Here is a 24141-nt window from a genome sequence, read left to right on the forward strand (position 1 = left end):
GTTTACACCGTGACCTGTATGCAGGAACATCAACGTATTCTGTAACTATAAGCTACATCGGATTTATTTAATCGAACCTATATTATATGAAGGAACAGTTCTCTCTTATATACGTTATATATACGAACCTATAAACGTTACATAGGATATACCGTGAACAACTGAAGAATACGCTTGTGCACTCCAGTGCTTTACTTCACAATAAATCCGTTACGGTAGACAACAAGCATACTTTTGTTTCCTCCCGTTGGAAATAAGCCAAATGAAATTATTCAAAGCTTAGTTTTGTATTTGGACGCGTCACCTGCTCGCCTTGTGTCTTCTAACATAGACCGATAAATTATTCAGCCTTTTGTAGAGGCTTGGAAACCAACATTTGTACAGGACTAAGCCTATGAAAGTATAAAATCATGAGCAAATAGTAAGCAGTGCTTTCTCGTGAGAAAGAGGAATAACAAAACCTAACCGCGTGAATTGTGTAAATAAGTGTTATAAGAAAACACGATAGATCTGTGTTACAAGCCGTGCCTAACTGATAATCGCCCGTGTCCTACCATACCTAATCAAAACTGGAGAACGGCAACGATCAGCGTATAATTAATTTGATACCTACCTCACACACGTACCAACCGTATGAATCTAGACTATACCGAACGGTTCTCTCAGTGAGCTCGCACGAGCGACAAATTTTAGGGAATGGACGAAATTGTACAAGTTGCCACCTTGTAGAACAGCAAATTCTAAGAAACTAGGAAGAATTTACTTGCGTTCAGTGCGGATAAATTCCGCCTTCTAAAGATACATTGATCTTTAGGCCACACATCGATTCTTTGATATTATATCTTTGGATCCAGACCAGTTTCGCAACATGTTCCTAGGCCAGTTCCAGTACACCCCTCTATTCACGAAGTAAGCCACATGTGTAACATATACATGTGTGGTGGGGAACGATATATGTTGACTGCAAATGTTTAATGTCGTGATAATTTAATTATCTTGCAGCAATTGTTTCAGTGAGATCCGTCTCCGCGCAGTAGATTTTGCTCGTACCCTCGCATATATCTAAAAGATTAGATGCAGATACGTTATTTTATATTATATATAAATTAATAATGTGCTAATTTATCAAGGCGCTAAAATACGAATATAAGGCTATCTACAAATCGATAAACCCAACGCCGGAAATAAACAGGGGAAGGATTAGCGGTTAGCAATAATATAAGCAACGTGCCTCTACTTGCAACGAGTCCAGACCTCATTTTGTCTCAGAAGTTTCAGAGCGAGCTGATCAATCCAGCTATCCACGAGTGCGACACGAATTGCGCAACAAGAGTGGGAAAGTTGGCGACAAGTTAACACGTTTCTACTAGCAGGCTCTTTTCCTCATATGTCAGCAATAGATTATGTCACCATTCGTCAATAATTCTGCCCTCACCTGGAAGCGTAGAAGAATAAGCTGCACAATACTCTCAAACAGAACCAAGCTATTTTCACAGAATCAGGTAGTTGTCGAAGATCTAAAAACAGTTCTATGCGTTTGATGTTTGTATATGAATTGGTTACTGAATTTAACTATCGTGATATAAAATTAGTGCGGTTTTCTTTCTGGCAGTTGAATCCGTTGAAATAATTGCCGACTCCGCTTTTCGTACGACTTTTTATGGCTAAACGTATAGAAATTACTGAAGAAAATGCTGATACAAGCGTAGGCTATAGGTAATTGAGTCAGGCGATATTATGTAGGCTAGCACCATATTTCTTCGCTGATTGCCGATGTGCACCATAAAAATAGTTCAATACATATCAGATGCATTAAAAAGGGGCTTACGGCAATGAAGGATGTGAGATTCAAGTTAGAAAAAGTACAGCTAGCGCTAGCGAGTATAATAGGTTTACAATCGAAGGATCAATTGGTGGCTAGTCACTCGACATTTTATCTTTTAGCTTACTCCCTCAAGTTTTTTTTTAATGTGATGAGCTTTGCGTAGAACATATGACGGCAGCTACTGCTAAGCTTTCGAAACACAGCGGAACAAAATTGGAAGAAAACCTTGCACAAACTGAAAGCAAACAAATTTGAGACTTAGTGAGGACATTTCTGCAGCTTCCGGATAAGTGCTGATATATCGAGACAAGAGAACCGCAGTTTCGCGGAATCCATTAACGAGGACATTGAATGCTATTACCGTTTCATTATTTGACATCGTGTAGCCAATTTGATTCCAGTTGGGTAACCCGTTTAGCATACGATTGAGGCTCTACAGTAAAGCACGGTCACCCAGAGCACTGAACTCATGCTCCGTTTTAAAGTGCAAATTTATGAGTTTTATATAATATACGCGCTAGTGAAAATCGTCCACGCGTCGAGGGGTCCTAGAACTATTTATGATGGTTTTAAATTCTGGTCGAACATTGAACAAGGACTAGTTTTTTGACTATGGCTCCGATAGTTTTTGCTGATCTTACTTATAACGCGTGCAAGTTATCCAAGAAAGTCCCGATGTAAAGTCAAAACTTGGTTTACCACGGTGAGACACTAGCATGTTTCCACTGAGGTAACGTTCTACCGTGGCAGACACAATAAAAAATTACAGTAAGACTCTAGAGATTTCCATTAGGCACTAATTATTGATGCATCTATACCTCGTAGAGAATCAAAATATGGCTAATCAATAGAAATTATGAGAATACGTTTGACTTCTATTCGCGATATTGGTTATCCTTTCATTATCATGCCAATTGTTTAAAGTGTCGTAACTTAATAGGGATTTGAAACAACCCACTTCGTTTCTGTAACAACGAAACATTGATTAAAAAAGCGGCCTAGGTCAAGATGTATGCTGGACGTAATAACTCTAAATTAATTTCAGCCCATAGAAGGGTGGTTATCACCGAAGATAACCCCTGACAGTCTGAATCAGCGAACCTTCATTCGCCTAGGTTCGTGCCTAAGCTCATTACACATATAATACAACGATTACAACGGTCCCTTACCTAACCCAGCCAGTCTCTATTCTTCCGCCTTGTCCATTCTCCGGCCAGCTGTCCCACAGGCCAGAGTATCAAATTAATGTAATTACCATATCGTGAATGCCCTCTCAGCAAGTTCTCGAGTCAGGCAAATCCGAGTCCACTAAATGTATATATGCCCTTTCTTGTTCCGCTGTGCAAACTCGCTTAATACGCAGAAGTCCTTAACGCAAGTCTGAGAACCCCTCTGTCCCTGTACCCCTTTGTAAATCAGGTTTAGCAAACCGAATTTCCTATCTCTTAACTGAATAACCTTCTTTGTTGCCCGTACCCCGTCCTCTGCCCAGCGCCCAATTCAACTTGTCCGCACATCGGCTGTGTGGTTCTTATCCCGTTCTCATGGGGTAAATATCAAATGATGATAAGGAACAGACATTTACGTCGGCGGAAAGACTGCTTGAGATCACTTTGTTTGCTGTTTGAGCAGTCTGTGAACTAGGAAGTGATCTAAATTCTGTTTCGTAACCCGACCACTTGTGGCGCTAGTGCGCACAGCGTGGCGAAGATTCTGGTGGCTTCCGGATCCTGCGCTAGGATCGAGTGAGCATAACGATAATTGTTGCCTGCGTGCGTGTGTGCGTGCGTGCGTGCGTGCGTATTCCCTATATTCCGCGCTGTACGACGCATTTTTGCTAGAAATCATTGAGCATATTCAAGGCTATATGCATAAGGAGCTCAGACAGCCTGAGAGCGTACTAGGCATTTCAAAATGGGCCCTTATCATACCAAAAAGCCAGTAAGTTTAAGGGTAATATCACATTTTTGTCTTTATTTCTACTATGTTGTAGTGAGAACGTCGGACAATCAATTAGATGGAGAAACAGCGTCCAGATCTTCTCGAAATTCGTGTAGTACAACCAGTCAATTAACAACTGAGCGAACGCCTAGCCCGCGCAATTTGCTACAATCCAAAGCACTACATTTCCTAGGAGAAGATAGTCTTCTGCTCACCTGCCCGCACGTTAAGCATGATAACTACGATTTTCGTCAGTCAATATCTTTAATGTTAACTATCACGAGTATTTGCTATACTACTAGGTGCACGATTTACTATTACGTTAGCCGTTTTATATCAGGGTCGACCCGAATTGCATATGAAAACACCTTCTCGTTTCAGCAGCAACATTGTTAGCACAATAGAATAACAATTGGCGATTGACATTTGATTTGTTTGACGTGTGTTAGACTTCAATCGATAAGCTCTGCTTTCCAAACCTGCTTTCGTCACGATTCAGGAAACGATCTCTTCTAACGCCTATTCGTAGGCGTCATTTAAACAACTTGCGAGCATCAAAAAACCGACGACAACATACAATTCGAGACAGGTCCGCTGAAAGTGTCAGAGGACTGTCACCAGCTATACGGTTTTGTTGATCCTCATGGTACAGGAATGAATAGCTTTCCAATAGCTCTCGAGATTTAAACATTTTTAAATTCTGCTGGTCGTACCACACCTCCCTTCCACTAGGTTTGCTCTATAACTATAGTCATTTTATAACACGCAATGAAAATGGTCGCCCAGAAATGAGTGGGTCTTACAAAAGTTCAATGGCCTTTTGACGTGGATGTATGCAGTAGAGCAGAACTTGGTTGACAGGTTTTTAGACAATGAAAAAAAACAATACAGCATAAACAGGAGCCAAATATATCATTTATCGTTTACCTTCAAATGGATTTCACGCAAGCCCTATAGTATCAACAAGACTAGTCTAACGAAACAGAGTCCAGCAGCCTGGCCTAAGGAAACAATTTCTTTTTAGAAATTAATGCCACAATCCGAAGGTTAACATTCGCGCCGAAATATACCGTCTGGCTTCTATTAAATCTGTGTTATTCCTTGAACGCGCCCTTTAATCCTGTTAGTGCTAGAGTGCTACAGACCTGAGCGAAGTAACGACCAACAGCCCTCTAAAATTGGGGCAAGCTCCAATGACCTCTGATTCTAGAATTCAGCAACAGGTATCTCTTCTGACTCGCATTGTTAGTACTGCAAGACCATACAGTCTAGCATGGACGTCCGTTAACAAGCTAGCTATATAGAGATAGATTTTTTTATGGAATATTTGAAAGTGCGCGAAACGGTCAGTCGGCCGCTCAGTCAGGTGCTTGGTTGGCAAGCGCAACTCAGCCGGCGACCAACTTAATGGGTGCATATCCATGGTGAGTGAGTACGGTTGAAAAAGTGTCGAAAGGCCTGTTATAGGAAGGAACTCCATCAAGGGATTGTTTTTTTAAAGAAGTCTTCAAAAAAGTCTCGAACTTCAGGGACCAAGCTTTTAACAGCTCCAGTGCAGGGCAGGCTAACGCAAATGCGTTTCGTCTCCAAGTGAACCCCAGAGTAACTATAGACCTGTCACCCATTCGTCGTCGGCTAAACGCTGGTCGTCGTGATGAAGTGACAGCATCGCCCCTATATGGTGTCCAAGTGTTCACAGAAAGTATTATATCACTTCGGAAACACTTCATCCGTTTCAACGAATGACCAAATGCAAGCTTAGATTACACTTTTATCAAGTAGATCTCTGAACTGATTACACAGTATATATGGTTAGTGCACACGCATTGCTATCTCTTATAAAGGTCCTCTAGTTGGGGCAGAACGGATCGCATGTATGAGAAGCTTTTACCAACCATAACATACGAAACATTTGAATCAAACCGATGACACCTAAATCTCATAAGTGGTGCTTGTGATACTGTAATCGGTTGCAATATTAACATCCATTAAGATTTCGACTCGAGAGAAAGTCATATGGTCATTTCTAAAATTTCAATATTCGCAAATTCCCGTGCTATCTGAATTTGCAGTGATCAGTGTGCCCAGGCTTGTATATTCCTACAGATACTGTTTTTTCCCTTGTCTAATTTGCTGTCGGCTGCTATATTCATATGCTCACAGCAAACGAATCCACTGCCCCTAACTTGGCGGTATAAATTAGAGAGGAACATTGACAGGACATTATAAATGGAGGCGAATTGAACGAACGCTGTTCGTTTTGGCTGCCCTACGGAGTCTCCAGGGCCAAGGAAAATATGGCAAATGGTAATGCGATATGAGACGAAGAACGGGTGGCTTTTCGGTGGGGTGCACGAACGGCATTGGGTGGAGGGGGATAGGAAGAACTGCGTAGTGCTCAGCAAGTTTCCTTCTGTTACTGCCACGGTTTCTGCAGATGCTCACCTCTGCCAGTAGTTACAGGGCTCCAAGGACTTTGCCTGCATCGCTTGTGAGACTCCTCTGGCTGGCCCCTGGCGGCAGTGGCATCGGTCGGGCCACTCAGAAGAGTTGTTCCTTGTCCTTTTGGAGGAGTTCTGTTAATTAAGGTTATGTACGCGGCTGTCGTACTAGCTGGACATGACTGATCTTTCGCTTGACCATTTAAAATTATCCTATAGTTATACGCACAATTAATTTGACTAGAGTAAATCAGTTAAGAACGCTAGAAGTACGTGACAGTAGGATGCGGAAAATAAGAATATTTAACTATGTTAAATGGTAGGAAGTTATCTAAAACCACTTATTTAAAATCAGAAGCGGAGTAGTAGTTATAGTAGCGGGCGTTCCTGACTGCTGCGTGCAGTTCTAACTACAACAGAGTTTAGGTTGTAGCGCATACGCGTGAATAAAGCAATGCCAATCGCCCCGTCAATGCCCTGAAATGCCAATTTCCTTTTGCATGGGACTTTTTGCCCTGCCCCTTAGAACAATATCATCATTTCGTTTATTCAGGAACTCTATTATTGATTACCTTTCTCGCCGATGCCCTAAATGATACCTCCCCCTGTCTCTGCATTGTATTTACCACTCTGCTTTAAACAGTTTACCTAAATTTCAATTAATCCGTCTTATACTTTCATGAATAGTATTGCTGTCACCGCAACTGTGACTAGTTATTTCTCTTTATTCTACTCGTCTGTGAATTCCCTTGTGAAGCTCCCGCTATTTTATTTGTAGTCGATAACCACAAAAAATTAGGTATCTTAAATACTTATACAGTGACTTAAGCTACCATTAAGTCTTTTAGCAGTACCTGGTCGACGGTGCCTTGTTGGTTCAGCAATTTCGAAACCCCGAATTCACTAGATGCTAACGTGAGAGAAAAGTTTGATAGTCTGAAGACGAAGCATTATATCTCGGTTCTCTGGATTATTGAATTGCTTTGGACTCTATCAGCTTTCGACAATCCGAGTGATTCCTTCATATTATTGTTCACGGACGTAACAGTATACGGACGCGAAAACTCCGTATTTGTACGAGAGCTTCTATGTAGCTTTCTTTTGTATGAAAGCTACTGCATCCATTAAGTAAGATGTGTTAAAAATTAAAATCACAGGGTATTAGCAAGGCCACCGACAAGACAAATCGACAAGTTGTAGTTCAACACTGTCTGTAGCAAATACGACACGTTTTATTATTATTATTATTAAAATTCAATCGGGCGTTTTTTAACGATTAATATTTTGTTAAATGACATTGTGCGTAAACGCGGCACCACATATTAAATTGCCAAAGAAGTATGGGGCATTTTTAATCCAGACATTGAGAAATAATATGACTAAATTAACTATGTGCCATTTCGATCAAGGACGCCCTGCTATTTTTTTTCTAATACTATAATCCTATCACGATAGAACTTGCGTGGTTTCTGAGCAAAAAATTGTGACAGGTGATCTTTGTATTCCCCATTACTATGAAGCTAAATTTACATCATAAAGGGAGTAAGAACACATGCTGCGAGACCCGCTATAGAAGGCTATAGATACGTTATGTAATTTCCCATTCAAATGTTCTCAATTTTTGCCAGCTATCATCATGATCGCAAACGATGCCTTCTCTGCTCGCTAGTTCCGGTCGATTCTTCTCAATAGGTTGACGTAATCTTATTAGTTGCTGACAGTAGAGATTCGTCACACTCGTCAGCGGGACATCGTCAGCGACTCATAACACACGCTTCCGATCCGATCTCATCAAACACGTAGCGTCATCACCCGTTCCATCTTTTGATTTACCGCTTTAGAAATGGATTGATCCCGTTGTATTCCTGTAAAGTTTCGCAGATGGAAATACGGTCGAATTAATTCTTTTGCATCGGTTCGTATGCGATCTAAGCATCGAGATTTCTCTTATACCAGGCGGTCTTCTGCTGGTTTAAAGTTGTTCGGTGGCGAACGTTTAGCTTCTTGGCGACATCGTGGACACCCACGTGTCGGTCTTGCTGAACTTTCGCGATCACTTCATCAATTTTTTTCCATAATCGATCGACCCTTACAAGGAACACCTTCGTCCCAGGAACTTCCAAAACGGACAGAACAATTTCTGGTCTGTTCCGATAGGCGTTTTGATTATAAGCCGCATAAGGTTTTTCCGCGCCTGGGCAGCATTTGTATCTCTCTGAAAATTAAACTGTAAAATATAACTAATCTTTGCAGATATTCCGCCCATCTTTAAAGCGCTCTATCGTAAGTTTGAATACAGGCACCTTGATATTCTTAGCACATCTACTTCAGCCAAATGTCAGCCTTCAAACGACACCAATGCGACTTATATTTTCGAGATTATGTGACTCGAAAGTTGTATCGAGCAAGAAGAGCGATCGACATTTTTTTTGGTAGTGTTGGATATTAAAAGCGCCATTAAGACACATATTTTTTATAACTTCCTCTTAAAATAAACGCTTTGAATGCATCAAAGTTAACCAAAACATTGATTTACATATTAATGAAGACATAATACAAACTTCTTGCATTTTATGAACCAAACGTCTGAAGAAATTGCCAGCCGCAGCACTAGAAGCAAAACTCGAAACGTTTAGGTAAACGCGTTTGCCTATTTACTCTCTCCACGTCCGATTATAAATAGGTATTAAAGTTCTTTTAGACCTGTCTATGATCTGCACACGCGGCCTCGCGACTAGCCGGGTTTTCCATTAGCTGTCCATTAACATCCACTCGGTAATAGACTTGATAGTTCCGTCATACGCTAGCCATCACCGATTTCATCGGACAGCCTTCAACTACTTGCAATAAGGGTAATCGGCCAATTATAAAAGTTCACAGCTCGCATCATTCTATCATTACTGCAATTTTACGACAGATGCAGTACGCTTTTTCTGCACTTTTCTATAAATGTTAGACCATTGAAGGGTACCTGGTTTTTCTAACTCTCTTTCTATGTTTTTGTCTGAGGTGGCCTATAGACACAGTCCACGGGGCGACTATTCATCGTTACAGTTTGACCTCGCAAACATTGGCTCGAAGGTAATTGTTTAAAGCGTAGAATGGACACAAGGGCAATAACACGAACCATGAAACAAAAACGGAGCAGGCCGCATCCAGAAGAATGGGCATCACAACAAAATGCGGCGCATTTTTCAACTGTTTTATCCATTCCGGCCCCTGCGCCCGTCTGTCCTATCAATGCCTGGCCTTTCGTCTCTTCTTCTTCTTCTTTTTCCTCGTCGGCTTCTCTTCGACATCGCTCAAACCGTTTTCCCTTCCTAAAATGGATGACGCGTTCCGAATCGGCTGATCTCGACCGGTAGGCCACGCCGGCAAGCTGCGTCGAAGGAGGCTCCTTCCCTCGATGGCTGTTGCTCGACTCGTCCCAGTTTTCGGTTGGGAGTTGCTCCCAGCGAACGAACCAACCATTTTCAGCCACCTCTTGCTGCTGCTAGACCGCATATCCAAATGCCTCATGTGCCATGGTTGCTTTCAGGAGTAGCACACCATTAAGCCCAGTTGCGCACGCCTCAGTGTTGTTTCTTTGCGAATCTCCAGCCTGGTCAACTGTTGCATTCTTTTTTCACTACTTCCCTCTCAGCCTTTGCCACTCCGACTGTTCCCGCCTCTGAAAACATTCGTGTGCCCTTTATGTTCACATTTTGATACGGGTAGCATCTCTCTTTATTTGATGTAAATTTCAACTAGCCAACGTCTCTCTCCGAATCGTCTAAGGCGTACAGCTTTTCTTTCGTTCTGTTCTTATTAGATCCAACAGCTGCTATTAACCGTTTCACACTGAAAAGTGTTTTCCCAGAATGTTTTTGCTTCGTATGAATATTTGGCAAAACAATGATGATAATTAGTTAATTGTTATTATGCATCACTGATGATGAAGAAGTAAAGCAAAATATATCTCATTCATATCCTTGTCATACAGATATCTATGAAGGGGACAGGGTCCCGAAGACCACGCATGTATCCGTTTGCTTATTCATTGTAAAGAACACTATATTTTTAGATATATGCAGCACACAATATGTGTGCATATATATAGCCTAAATTACCTATAGACTAAAGGTGACTCTTCCAAACTGTCTAGACTGCACACAAATGATATTCTGTAGCTTGTGTTTCACCGGCTGCCGACCGAGCTGGATTGTGACTTCAACGAAAAATGAGCTTTTGATGATGATTAACGAGCCGATCATTATCGATAAGAAATAAAAGAGGCAAATGGTTTTATCACACGCCACTTGAATCCAGTTGAATGTTATACTAAACGCAGGTGTAGTTCGAAATAAAAAAAGCAAAGCATTTCTGTCTTTAGTGGAATTACTTAAAGAAGTGTCTAACTTCTGGTTCTCCGCTATAGTCATGGCGGCCATCTACGATGCCGTTCATGACACAGTTCGTGCTCGAATCTAACTATCAACTTCGGGCTTCGTCCGCTAACGGCCCCCGCGTCTCAGCATAACCCTTCTTACCCCCTATTATCCTTTAAACCCTAAACCTCGTTGTGTGCGAACCTTGCTACATGTTCGTTTGCTCATCCTGCCATAGCTTAGTTACTCCCTGAATGCTTTTGAACTTTGCGAAACGATTGCCTCTCAAACAGCACAAGCCACTTTGATTTGGTCGAATTTAGCAATTTTTATCTGTTGCCATTTATGAGCCCTGCTCATAATGTGGATATTGAGCAATCTAAAGGAAGTAGGCTATTATTTTGCTCTACACCGTCAAAGTACCGTTTGATCAGCTCGCAAACAGATGAGTAAGACTTACACTCATACCCCATCAAATGAAGGCAAAGAACACCGGATGACCCGGTCGTCCCTAAATAGACTAACGCGTACGTCTATAAACAAAACAGAAGCTATACGGGCGATCTAAATATTCTGGGCTGTACGTCTATGCTATCGCTAACCATTGCTTTAAATGACTGGCTACTTTTAGCACGAAACGAGGTGCTTGTATATTCTGAATATATAGGTACGCCTAGTTTTAAACTAAGGCCGATTTCGGTGTTCTTAGATTTTTGCAGGTAAGCAGATTCTGTAGATTACATCGCAATTAGAATATTTTTCAGGCGCTCTTCCCTGACAAGTCCATAAAGCAGTACTAAACAGCGACTTGGAACCATTCATAAACAAAGAAGTGAAGACTAATATCCTAATTTTGAAAGGGATCATTCACCGCTAAGATCAGTAGATTTTTGTTCAGGAGAGTTCGTAATAAACGCAAGTGTGACTGAAATATAATAGCAATACAATGAAAAAAATAATACTATTTGTGGGCTATGAACTCTAGGCTGTTATCATCCAACTCAGTCGTGCCGTCTGCACGATTTTAGTTCTCACAAAAAAGTTCCCGAATTTTTATGGATGAAGTTAACCGCTGTGAACACCAAATGTCTATTAAATTCGCAAGGCTTGAAGCTAACTTTTGTTGAAGTCGTTGTTGAGTCTATGCGTATGAATATACTTTGCTAAAGAAAAATATAAGATTTATTAAATTTTTTTTAAAGAATTTTTTAACCGCTTCAGGGCAAAAACTACTATTGAAGTATTTACCATTCAGAACCGCATGCGGCGGATAAGTTCATTAAACCCACATAAACATGTGACAACTTGATATAGTGCAATGCATTAATTGATCCTCTTAAATACGAAGCTGGCTTTAACGTATCTTAAGCTAGTCAATGACGGCATTTCCCCTCGCTAGCACAAAAATATACCTGGAACAAATGTATCTGATACCTAGTAATTGCGTGGAGCGATTTGTTAACCTCTCATTCTCCTTGCCGTCTTTTCCCTCTCACTACCTATTTGTTCTCGGTTACCCATACGGTTCTGTCAGCCATTAAAAGTTCTCTCTCCGTCACTGTTTTATTCGCTCACCTCTAAGCTTTTCGGTCTTAGTAATTTTTTGCTTCTACAGGCGGTTACTTTAGTGAAACTGCCTACAATGAGCGTCCGTGGCTGAGCAGCAGGATCGCCGCCAGAGTAGCTATAACAGCAGCAGCAAGAACAACTACATTAGCTTTATAGCATCTTCGATCCGTGGAAGACGCCAGAGTTGCGCGCAAATCTAGCACGCAGACATCGCAAGAAAGGAGAGCCTGACCAAGAGGGAAGAGCAAGTAAGAGGACGACAAGGGAGAGCGAGGCGAGAGAGAGAGAGAGAGAGAGAGAGAGAGAGACAAACCATTGAGGGCATCGACATTTCAAGCTTTGCTACGAAGGCCATCGGGATACAAACGATGCTGGGTCGATAGTCATTGATCTTTTTTATCGATCTGCCAGATTTTACCGGTGCTGTCGCGCTTCGTCTGAGCCCTGATGCGGCGGGGGAACGGTGCCGGCTGCGTTGCGTTATTGTTACAGCTGAATTTGCTGCTGCTGCTGATGCTACTGCTGCTGCTGCTGCTGATGCTGATGCTGCTAGCATTGGTACCGTTGCTGTTTTGTTGCTACTGCTGTATCACTGTTCGTTGGTACTGCAGGGCCTTGTCATGGTGTCGGTGCCGCCGCTTGAAACGAGCACAAGCGCTAAAATGTTCGGTGTTTGACAAATGGTGCGTTGCTGCTGTATTTGCTAGCAGGACAGAGCCAGAGAGTATAAATCCGTTTGGGAAATGAGGGAAGCAGACATTGAGGAGCATTTGAGAGTTCGACCGGAGAGTTCTACAGCCGGCGTCAACAAGGACAAAGAAGGAAAAAGGGCACGCGCCGTAACAGTGCACTTGGCGAAGTGTGTTACGGCGTCCCCTCTTTGCTACCCTTCATCTCCTGGCTTCCGTGGCCGAGCGCCTTTTGGTTCTTCGCAGCCTCCTAGTGCCCACCACATCCCGAAGGCGTGAACGGCATTTGGAGTACTGGATGACGAAGCGGGGATTTTGGTTGGCGGAATACTTGGCTAAGGCCTCTGGGGTGAAACTGGGGTCAGCGGAAAACTCGTGTAGAGGGAACTACCAGTGCTGCCACCACTACCGCTAACATCAACGTCGCTGCCATCGCACCTAGCACCGAACGAGCAGCAGCTGTACAGGGTAATATTTTATTCCTGATTCCTTAGTGATCATTACTATTATCAAGTATTATGGTAATTTAAGGGTGTCATGGGAACCATATTTGCTTGCCCCTAATGCCCTTGCCCGGGCTGCGGCGGTGGCGAATATTGAAATATGCACTAGATTAGGATGATTATGATTTTAGGAAAAAACGGCATCCTTGGGGAATCGGCTGACGATGCTAGCACAGGCGCTACCGCGGCTGCCGAAGTGATCCCATCGTTCGGTATCGACTGATCGCGGATTCGCAGTATGAAATGGTTATGTAAATAATTGAAAAAGCGGCCTTTGTTTTCAGCTATCCTGTCTATACATAAAAATACAGAAATTCACTAGTTAGTTTACGGACAAGACATGATAGGTACCTGAAACGTTCTGAAAAAAGATAGGTCATATGGTTCGTCAGATATACTGTAAGAGTAGCCTCTAAACATCGTTTACGCGTCTGTGTGCTAAATACAACAAAAATTTATGCGGTCGCTACTTAAAAGTAAAGGAGGTAAAATAAAGCATCTAGGTTCAAGGAATGAACAGCGTAACGTCCGTTTACGCTATAAACTAGACTGATTCAGAAAATTTCCTTTACTTAATGCCTTCACTACCTGCTTATCCTACTGGCCGTATTTGCGTCAGGTCTCCGCTAATAGGGTTGATCCCTTTTCGTAGTATTGTTACCTCTTGGGGTTCGTATCTATTAGCGCCCAATGAGTTATTAATAGTAACTGCTATCAAATTATGTTAAAATTCGATTGTGTCGCCCTTACACGCCATAGGTCACTGCCTATGATTATTAACTTTTTTCTAGTTGGTTTGTTCACATGGTACAAAAACGAGTCGAAGTGAATCAAGAAATAGTTTTAATGCTAGTTTAGGATATTCAAACTTAAGTTGATTAGAAATTTAAGTAGGGCAGTTCCGTATAGACTCCAATACTGATCTAGTTTCCAAAGCGATGTTGCTTACTTGAGTTCCTTGATCCTGTTGAGATAATTAGACAGGTAAACTTTTACAAACGCTGCAAGTTGGATTGTTTTTAGGCTGCATAATATCAGATAACACTTATTTTTTTAAATGCCACGATTGTAGCGCTCGTACTAGCGGAAGAACATACAATTTAAAGAGTACTAAGTGTCGTACGTATTCTGCCACTTCAACTGTCCCACTCCAGTGACTACACCTGGCACTTTTTTTGTGTTAAAACATAGTTTTCTCGCCCACGAGCCCTATCAGCTCACTCAAAGCACACCCTGCTTTCCATATGAAGACAGATGTTGATCTCTTTTGCAACTTCAGCCATTGCCATTAATTACGCTGTTTTCTCTGTCTGTTCACGACATAATCGGGAGCTGTCATTTCCTGCTTCCCATGTATGATCTGTTTTTACCTTCTTTCTTCCTCCACCATTTTGTTATTCTTTTAACAGCTTAAATATTCAACAACGGGTGTTCGTATACCGGGGTGGCGCCCTTCCCCCCGGAAAGTGCCCGACATAAGCAGGAGAAATATTCACATCCAGCCTCGTAGTTGCTGCTCCTGTCTCGATGTTGTACTACAGTCACCATAATCAAGAAATTCCCCTTCTGTCTTGGCTCCTGCCCGGATTCAGCCAGCGTTCCCATTCTCTATTTTCTATCGCTCATGTTTACATGTATCTGAAAACGTTTGTTTATACTACACACCCAATGGGATAACAAGCTGCTGATGCACGCGAAAGCTGTACAGATCAAGGGCCTTTTACCAGCTAACTACATTTTTTTCGTTAGTTTGACGCATCTTCTTACGATGCCAAGAAATTCATTTGATGGGGAGAGGTATCTTTGGCCCCTCGCCTGTCCTCTAGAAATTCGAAGCGAAAGGTCATCCAACGGAAAAGATGGAAAGAGGATGATAGCGTCGATATCGTCATGTTAATTAAGTTTGATCTGTACCACCTCGATTCTGTTTTTAGCTCATATATACATACAACGCGTATGACACGAACGTACGCAAGCACCTTAAATGACCCGCTTGCTTTAGGAGAACATCCAGCAGATGACAATAGCAACTTAAAAACAGACAGCCGCTCTGAAAGCACCTGGTACCGTGCTATCATCAACGGTGCGTTACCGCTCTTAACTCGATCTTTTTCTTGATTGGATACCGCTAATGTGGCTTGGCACTGATACAGATGTATTTACTGTATATATAAGTTGTGTATGTGAGTATATTGTACATTAAGCTTCGCATAAAGCCTCTCAAGTCAGTAGAAAATTTCGAGCTTGCGACTGTTTGAAAACGGCAGGGCATCCACAAGATGCAAAGATTTTAGCTTTAAGTTGTGCTTTTTGCCATTGGATTTGCCGATGGATGGGAAGCATCTATTGGTCGACGCTTTATTCGCGGAGCGTTTCCAAAGTAGTAAATTCAATAAGTGGTCACAGGTATCAACAGTAGTATTAAGAATGGTCGCGTTTCGCGTAGCGTCTTCACGGTGGATGCGTAAATTTTTTAAATGCAATAAGTCTGTAAAAATATTTCCTTTGTCAGCCATAGATTTGTTTTTAACGCTGTTAACAAAGTTTCGAAGTCACCTGTTAGGTATAACATCAAAGACCTGCCCTAACTAGAATGTGTAGCCAGCACGCAAAAACTTGATATAGTTTACGAGTGTATTTGCTAGTCTCTCTCACTGCAAACCGAAGTAACTGTGGAAAAGGAGAAAATCTCTAAAGATCAATAGAATTCTCTCTCGAGTCTGCGAAAGCCCTTGGAGCTAAGGTTACCTTGATTAAAGGGACGGCCAATGCAATACGGTTCGTGGGAAGGTAGTAGAGTGCTATACTACATATTGCATTAAGTTAACGCACATTCATAAAGAGGACTGAGGAGCTTCGTTGAAATAGAAGAGCTGTGCATCATACATATAATGTAGGGTGCGAGTTTTTTTATTTCGACGGAGTGTCTCACTCATCTTTATGGGTTTGTATTAAATTCGGCATGTATGATATAACTATTCAATCATGTGGATATGTTTGTCGATATGGACAGTACGTGTAAAAGTACAGTCAGTCAGAAAATGGTAAATTTATACATCACGAAATACGTTCGTTGTTTGTTGTTATTTGATTCCACTGTCAAAGACTCGGACTCGGTAGCCGGTTTTAGGTTAGTAAAGGTATCTCTTTAGTGAGCTCCAAAGTCTATGAACAAGTAGCATTATTAACCGAAACTTCTGCATACGATTTATAGTAGTGTACCATATTGAAGGCAGTATACATGTGTTCCTGTCTGGAAACTACAGTTATTTATTCTAGATTTTAGGACCTTTGAATTTACATCGATTGACTGCAAAGATGTGTTGCAAGTCATACATACTACAAGATGAAATATTATATTTCTATTTTATATAGATAATATAAGTAAATTTACACTAAATCGAGACATATACATTAGAAAGAGAAGCATGTAACAACTCCACGATGACCAGTACCTCAATTCGTTAATCCTTCCGGTCAAATAGCTTCCTTGTTTAAACATAAATTGATTTATTTATTATCAAGCGTAAAATCCACTCTAAGCATGCTAAAATAAGATTTTCCCGCTAAGCAGTGTTCGATAGGTTCTCAATTGTCTGCTCATGACGCAGCTACGATAGAAGGGAACATTTAGCTTTCATAGTTGAAAGAAAAACTACTTTATGTAAATAATCAGCTTAGTTAGTAAGTGGCACTATCACAACTATATTTTCTTTTTCTATACCGGTTAGTATCTACCCCGCCAACAGTGTCCTGTGTCAGAGTTCAAATATGCAGGTCTCTGGATATGGAACCTGGAATAGTATTAGTTAGGTATACGTGATCAGAATCGCAGGCCATTAAGATAGGCTTTTTTACGTCTATGGGCTTTACTCGTTTCATAGGGTTTACCAGATTTCTCCCGTGAGTACATTTTCCATTTTAGGTATTGTCCCCTACAAATGCTAAGCGACATCTAAGAAGCGGGCCAAAACGACGAGATCGCGTCCTCAGTGCTGAACATAGTTTTGAAATAAAATTTAAAAATCGCGCTTTTACGCACAATGCGCGGACACGTGTTTGCTATTGAACATGAGTTTATGTATTTATTTGCACTTAAACATAAATTTATTATTGTATAACCACATAGTATGTTCGTTGATTTACAATTCAGGTAGTGTAAATGTGTGCCGAGTCATTCCGCAAAAAGCAAAGATGTACGTATGCATCGTAGCCACGGGGTGTGTGGGGCATCAAACTCAAAATTGTAAGGTATCGCATTTAATTCAGTGCCGACACTCAGTCATTCTCTCAAGCTGTTCCCGTTATGAAATGAGCTTACTATTGAATACGATCTGCGTGTTTATCATTGCGTTTTTAACTCACAGCATATTCAAAATGGCACACACTATATTTCGGGCAATCGGCCCGCTATTATAACATTCTCTGTGCTAAAACACTCTTGTAATGAACAATAGAAAAATTATTGTCCTTAGTCACAGCGTAATTAAGTGTAGTGAATTCTCTCTTTTCACCTTATTATTTTTGTTACTTTTTCTGTGTGTGAGTATGTGTGTGTTTGTGTGTGTGTGTGTGTGTGTGTGTGTAGGTGTGTGTGTGTGTGTGTGTGTGTGTAGGTGTGTGTGTAGGTGTGTGTGTGTGTGTGATTAAAAGATTAGTACGTTCAGATTTCTCCTGGTTCAATGTTTAACAAAGGTATATTGCATTTTTTCCCCCCGTCATCAATCGTCTAATGATCACTTTGGTTCTCTGCATCATACTTACATATATCAGACGGCCTAAAAACCTGTACCCATTAGTAACATCGTGTTGCATTAAAAGCCAAAAACGTAACCGCTCCATATTTCTGATAAAGACGCTGCCTAGGTTTCGAGCAGGATAGAGTTTTTCGGCAAGTAAATGCCTTAAGAAGCTTCAAGTGACCATTCGCTGCCGTGATTAATTTATAAGGTTTCCAGCTATTCATTGGCTTCTTGTGACCCAGTACTTTTTCTTCGGTTGAATCGCATGCGTCATATTAGTACATCAGCAGATCCTTTCCAACCCGATGATTATAAATACATCACAGCAAAAAGGCGCGGCCAGTAGTTAAATAGAAGAATGCCTGCTTTCTTACTCCAATACGAGAGATCCTAGATAAATGGAGATAGTATGCCTATATATATATATATAGGATAGGAACCTATATATATTTTTACTAGTTATGTTACTGACATTTTACAGCAGGAAGTGCTACCGATACTTACGAAATCAACTTGAAATTAAAGTAGGTCTTAGTTGTAATTCGTTCCCTAGGAGCTAGTTGCAATCAAAACGCTTGGCAATGTGTCTGACTATTTCATCTTAACATCTATCGAACACGATCCTAACAGGGAAATTTTTAGCGGTAAAGTCGGATCATGTGATCTGAGTCCTGGAGCCTCAAGGTCGCGTGCTGATGAATTTTTACCTAAGTGACTAAAGTTTGTATATATCGATCCATCAAAGGCCGAAATAAAACAGCTACAAACTGTATGGATCTGCACTGTAGCATTTTTATGTCAAGTAAGTATGCTTTTATAAAACGATCTCTTGGTCCAATCAAGATCTCTCGAGTTCGATAGCAAACTTGTTGTGTCATGCATATATTCCCAATTTCTTCTGTGTGATAACTAAACGCCGGTTGCACCAAACATTGTACAATGTTGAGTAATGTAGTCTCTTAGAGACTGTCCGGAATACGAGAAACTCGTCGTCTTTATTCACACTCACCGCAATTATCCTTCAAAACAAGAAACCACCACTGCTTTTTTTTTGAGCGACGATTCAAAAACTCACTGCCAAATGAACCTAAACGGAGTGGCAGAGCTGTTCAAGAACGGCTTTGGTCCGAAGCGGTAAATGGGACAGCGGACGATCCGAATGAGGACATCGTTTAGACGCTGCAGACAAAGATGGGGCAAAGAAAAGGGGAAAGAAGAGAAATGATGTGTTTCAGATGTACGACTTGGTTGGACCGGCCGCCATCACGACGGGGTACTTTTCGATATTTACTGGTCCGGAGACATAGTGTTCTTCAAACTATGGTGTAAGCGTACCACGTTTATAAAGGCTATTAGATGTCTTTTTACCTTGTAGTCGAAAGACGTCTTCATTTTGTTATAATAAATAATTTCCAATTTAAATATGACTTTGACAGATTATAGGAAACAATTTAGTACTCCATCGGAAGGCTATCATTCGGAGTTTGGCTTGAGTACTTGAAGAAGAATTGTATTGAACTTTAGAATTTCGTTACCAGAGAAGCAAACGGAACGAGTTTAACTCGAGCAGACAACGTTCGAAGGGTGACTTGAGCTTTAGAATTTCGTCGCTAGCCAAGACGATGGTACGACGTGGACTACAGCCTCGAGGAACAAATATGCATAATTTGTTCTTACAATAGACTGACGATATGATTAACTAGGTTGTCATTCATCCGCCTAAGATGTACTTTTATTCGTTTCTATTGTAGCGCACATTTCCGTAGCCTCACATAGAGATATTCCCTGTCTATTTTACGATGACTAGCAAACATTGTAGGACATTGTTGCCTGCTGGGCATACAGGTCGTTCATTTTCTGATAAATCTATTTAGATTGTCAGTTGCAATGCGCAAGGTTATGATTAAAAGTAATTATCAGAAGCTCGCAGAGCAAAAAAAGTGCAAAGGGTATAGTAGCCCTGCATCAGGAGACTAGAAGCTTCCTTAGTATAGCGTTGATAAAGGCTTCCCTTATTATTTCCTTTTTGTTTATTTGCTTCGTATAACAGCTAGTGCTTTTTGTTATTAGGGGCAACATCCGGTGCGGATGTTACTTTATTGCCATGTGCTGTAATGACAAGCTAAATAATAATAGGCATTTAAAGCAAGCAAAGTAGTGCTACCTAAATGCTGCGCAGTAGGAGATCGTCCGCCTTTTGGGTCCGCTAGACGTTGCAGGCTGCCTATATTAAAGGAAACGTATTCAATGAGCGAACCTGTGTATTTGAACTGGGTCACAATGCTTGCAACCCGACCGCTTCGTTGTAACCGGTGAAATAATTGGGTATTTCGTACAATGTACAGTAGTTATCTGCTAGCGCAATACGTATTGGCAATAGTGTGAGATTCGTCATCTTGTTTATTCTAGAAAAACTTGGAAAATAATTCTATTGCAACGTAGCGGTAGGTTATCTTCAAGTTGACATGCCCGAGATAACGTTCAAACAATAAGGAGTTACGTCGTTCCACGTGAGCTCTGTAAAGCGGTGTCTCCGATCATGTAAAGAAGGGAAATAGGTACATACAAAAGAGTCTATTAAACACAGGCGAAAATTCTGTGCAGATTTTCTCCTTTGGTCTATGTAGGATTTGTGTTTTGTGGTAGTAACCAACTATGAATGACACGAGTATTAATTTTAACTTTATAATGTAACCTCTATTGATGTAAGTGACAATATATTTTGGTTCCTAATATAGTTCAATATATGATTAGACGAGATGAAAAACAATCGCCTACTATTTCGTCTGCAACGTCAATACGTATACGTTGCTTCTGCAAAGTTGTACCGATTTCCAACTGATCTCAAACATTCAGGAATCTTTAGTAAACAGAATGTCGGTATGCTTTGCCACTACGATTCAGCAGAAGATCTGTGTAATTATTAGAGAGGGTCAATTTGAAATAGCAGAATCCACACAGGTAAAAGCAGAGCCGAGCGAGAGGCTATGGGAACTCGCTAATATCACTAAGAACAATCCGTACCTAGACGAAATCGAAGAATTTGGAAAAAGCTTTGCTAACTGTAGAAATTAAACATGAGAAAAGTCGTCAAAAGCAACTATCGTTTCAGAAAGTGTATCAAAGAGTCATGGATTATATAATTAATGTCACGAGTAAGTAAATCAAATATAGCCTGTTAGAGCTGCTTGTGCTCTGTTTCCTATAAACGCGCTAGACAATGGACCGTTAACGTGCACCTAGCTCCTGGAGAGCTGTGCTAAATATTAATATACCAATATTTTTTTATCGTTAGATTTTTATACGTTTCGAAATAGACACGACTTAATAATGAATAAGAAGTGAAAAAATAGTCCTTTCTTTTATAACTCGACTGGGTCAAAAGAGAAAGATTAAAGCATCGGCAAACAGTAAAGCCTTTACCTTTTAACAAAAGATATTTGTATGGCAGGCCAGCAACCAATAAGAGAGAAGTTGACCCCATGAAAACCCAAGTTATGCCCTAGGTAACTTTTCAAAAACCAGCTTGCAGGGAGGACTATATGGTCGGAAAGTTCTAGGACGTTGAATTTGCAACGTGTCGGAAATTGGTTTCAACAGCGTCCGCATTAACAAATGGGTGAGAAGTTAAAGTCACCTCGCTTCACATGTACACTACCCACATAAATCACAGACATACTACTCAGTGAAACAGTCTTTTAAAGTCCTAAACTACTTGGCACTTCCTTTAGGGCCACCAGTGAATCAAATACGAAAGTGTCTGAAAGGGCAAGGATAAACTGTTGAGATATGCCCCTACCGAGTTCGCCAAGCAAAAATATTAACCGAAGTAATCACCAGCCAAAGCTGTGCACGAAGTAGCGTATTGGCCTTCGGGAAAACTACTAAACATGTGCTTCAAATGTTTAATGCAAGTACTGCTACTCTTTCCGAAGTACAGTTTTATAGCACGTAGCTGGTTGTATCAAAACCAACTGGCTTTAAATACAAATATAACAAAATCCGTAGTTCTTATTAAAGGACTTTGCTGTGGCATATGTAACGTTCTATCAATGACCATTCATCCTATTCTATGCTTTTCAGCAGATTTCACTTATACATACCTAGACAGAATTCTTCATTATCACAATATATATATATATATCTAATCAGAGAATATTTAAATAGAGTAGATTTGTTAACAGTCTATTATAAAGTCTGCAGGAGCCAAACTCCCTGCATTCGGTGTACGTTTCCAATACGTAGAAGCTTTTCTTTAGTCAAGATCGAGTCCATGCTCAGATTGTCAAAGCTAGATTATATTATACGGATGCAATATAATCTAATTACTTAATAAATTCGCAGATAATCTAAATAGATCACTCCATAATTACTCAGCACGGTTTAATCATGCAAATGACCTTTCCTGCACCAGCTTTAAAGCACAATTAAAAATAGTCAACATCGGACATAGCTTGTGTTAGGATCGACGTGCATCTTGCTTCCCAGAAGCGTTATGTGCGGTACGTGCTGAAAATATCATGCAAGCAGATACAACAAAGATCAGGCAAACTGTAACATCTATAGTGCAAGCTATAGCAATGTTAGGCGATTTTTATGTATTACATAATATGTAAATGGTGCAACTAATAAAAGCAGCCCATCGGTGCACTAACGCGACTTTGATTTCCTCCAACAACACATTGTAGAGCCTCCGCTAAAAGCTCTCCCTAATAAGCTTCTCCTTTTTTTTTACTGCATCCTTGCAGTAATGACCACATTGGCGACTATCTGAATACGATGTCAATTGGAATTGCAGCCATTTTAAAAGAAACAGACCTTAAGCCCACCTAAGCTTTTAATTTAGTCAAGGGAGCATCTCGTAAACGTGCATTAAAGACAGTCATTTAGACGCTGCCTGAAAAGTTCAGCTACACTTTTTATAGTTACAGATGTCAAGCGCACAACTGATCGTTGGCCCAGCGCTCTATGGAGAAAATCATTTCCGACTATTTGCCGTAATAGGTTCTACTTGACTACATGGATTTGTTTTGGGTCCTACATCTTAAAACAAGTGCATAAGTTACCGCTGTTGTTTCGATAATATGTACTTCAGCTAACTAGCGTCTCTGTCGAAAATCTCTCACCTGTCCGAGCGAATGTAGGCTACGCAGAGGGATTAGAGTTGAGTCGACCCGTTTACTAATGCTAATCGCTTGACTCTCCTTGATCTGTGATCCCCGTAGAAGCGACTGTTTGCAGGTAACATTTTAGCTTTGAAAGTGCTTTCTTCCGGTTCCACGTAGGCAGTGGCTGGCTTGTTCATTGTACAGTGGGCTAGAGGTGAATGGTAGTGAAGCATTGAAGCTGACGCCGCCTCCGCGTTCTTCTTTGCAGCCAAACCGAGGGATTCACTAAATTTCTCCTAGATGTCTCTTTTTCTTTTTTTTTTCGAAGAACGTTTTTAAAGGCATCCATTTGTTTCAGCCGAAGGGAAAAATTGATGACAGGAAGAGCAGTCTAATGATCCTGCTGAGAAAGCTATCGCTGGAGGCCCTTACGCATTACAGCGCAGTATAAAAAATAGGGTGACGACAGAGGTCGATTGGCAAGAGGACTACAAACATTGCGAAGAACAAAAAGAAAACGAACAGAATTAAGTGCGGGAAAAAGAAAGATAAAATGGGTCTATCAAGTTAAAATATCGACACTTTTCTACGAATTACATCCATTTGTTCAAACACCAAGTTAGCGGTTATACAGGAGAGACAGACAGCGGGAAGATAAGCTTGCTGGGAGGTTTAGGCAGAAAAGTAGGACAAATTGTATAACATAGAAAAATGCATAGTACATATACATACTACATAAACAAGTAGTTTCATCGGTCTAACAGACAGAGGAGAGTTATAGGGCGTTCGATGGTGACACAAACAATTCCCATTATATTGATACGATTCTCTTTTCTCTAATAATACGACATACTCGTTATATTGATAGAGGACGACATATTTCATGATAGATTAACGTTAATGCGTGCGTCTTCCGAAATTTTATATTTCGTATAAAATACGTTTCTTTCTCTGAT

At 40.8% G+C, this 24141-nt stretch overlaps 1 protein-coding gene across 9 annotated transcripts in view; it reads right to left on the reverse strand.

The window, feature by feature from the left end:
* Positions 1 to 6876: 6876 nt before the first annotated feature.
* Positions 6877 to 24141, reverse strand: part of LOC111259938 (uncharacterized) — an 86662-nt gene continuing 69397 nt past the window's right edge. For 7 of the 9 annotated variants that reach the window (XR_015310804.1, XR_015310805.1, XR_015310807.1 and 4 more), the window contains 2 exons: positions 23204 to 23673; positions 6877 to 8072 (listed from right to left, as the gene is read on the reverse strand). The gene's annotated coding sequence lies outside the window, so the exon portion shown is untranslated. Of the gene's footprint in view, positions 8073 to 9334; positions 9878 to 23203; positions 23674 to 24141 lie in introns of all 9 variants that reach the window. The other 2 variants (XM_086968084.1, XM_086968085.1) reach the window with 2 other exon arrangements.

Source organism: Varroa jacobsoni, unplaced genomic scaffold, assembly GCF_002532875.2.
Source record: "Varroa jacobsoni isolate VJ856 unplaced genomic scaffold, vjacob_1.0 scaffold_386, whole genome shotgun sequence".
NCBI classification, from domain to species: domain Eukaryota; kingdom Metazoa; phylum Arthropoda; class Arachnida; order Mesostigmata; family Varroidae; genus Varroa; species Varroa jacobsoni.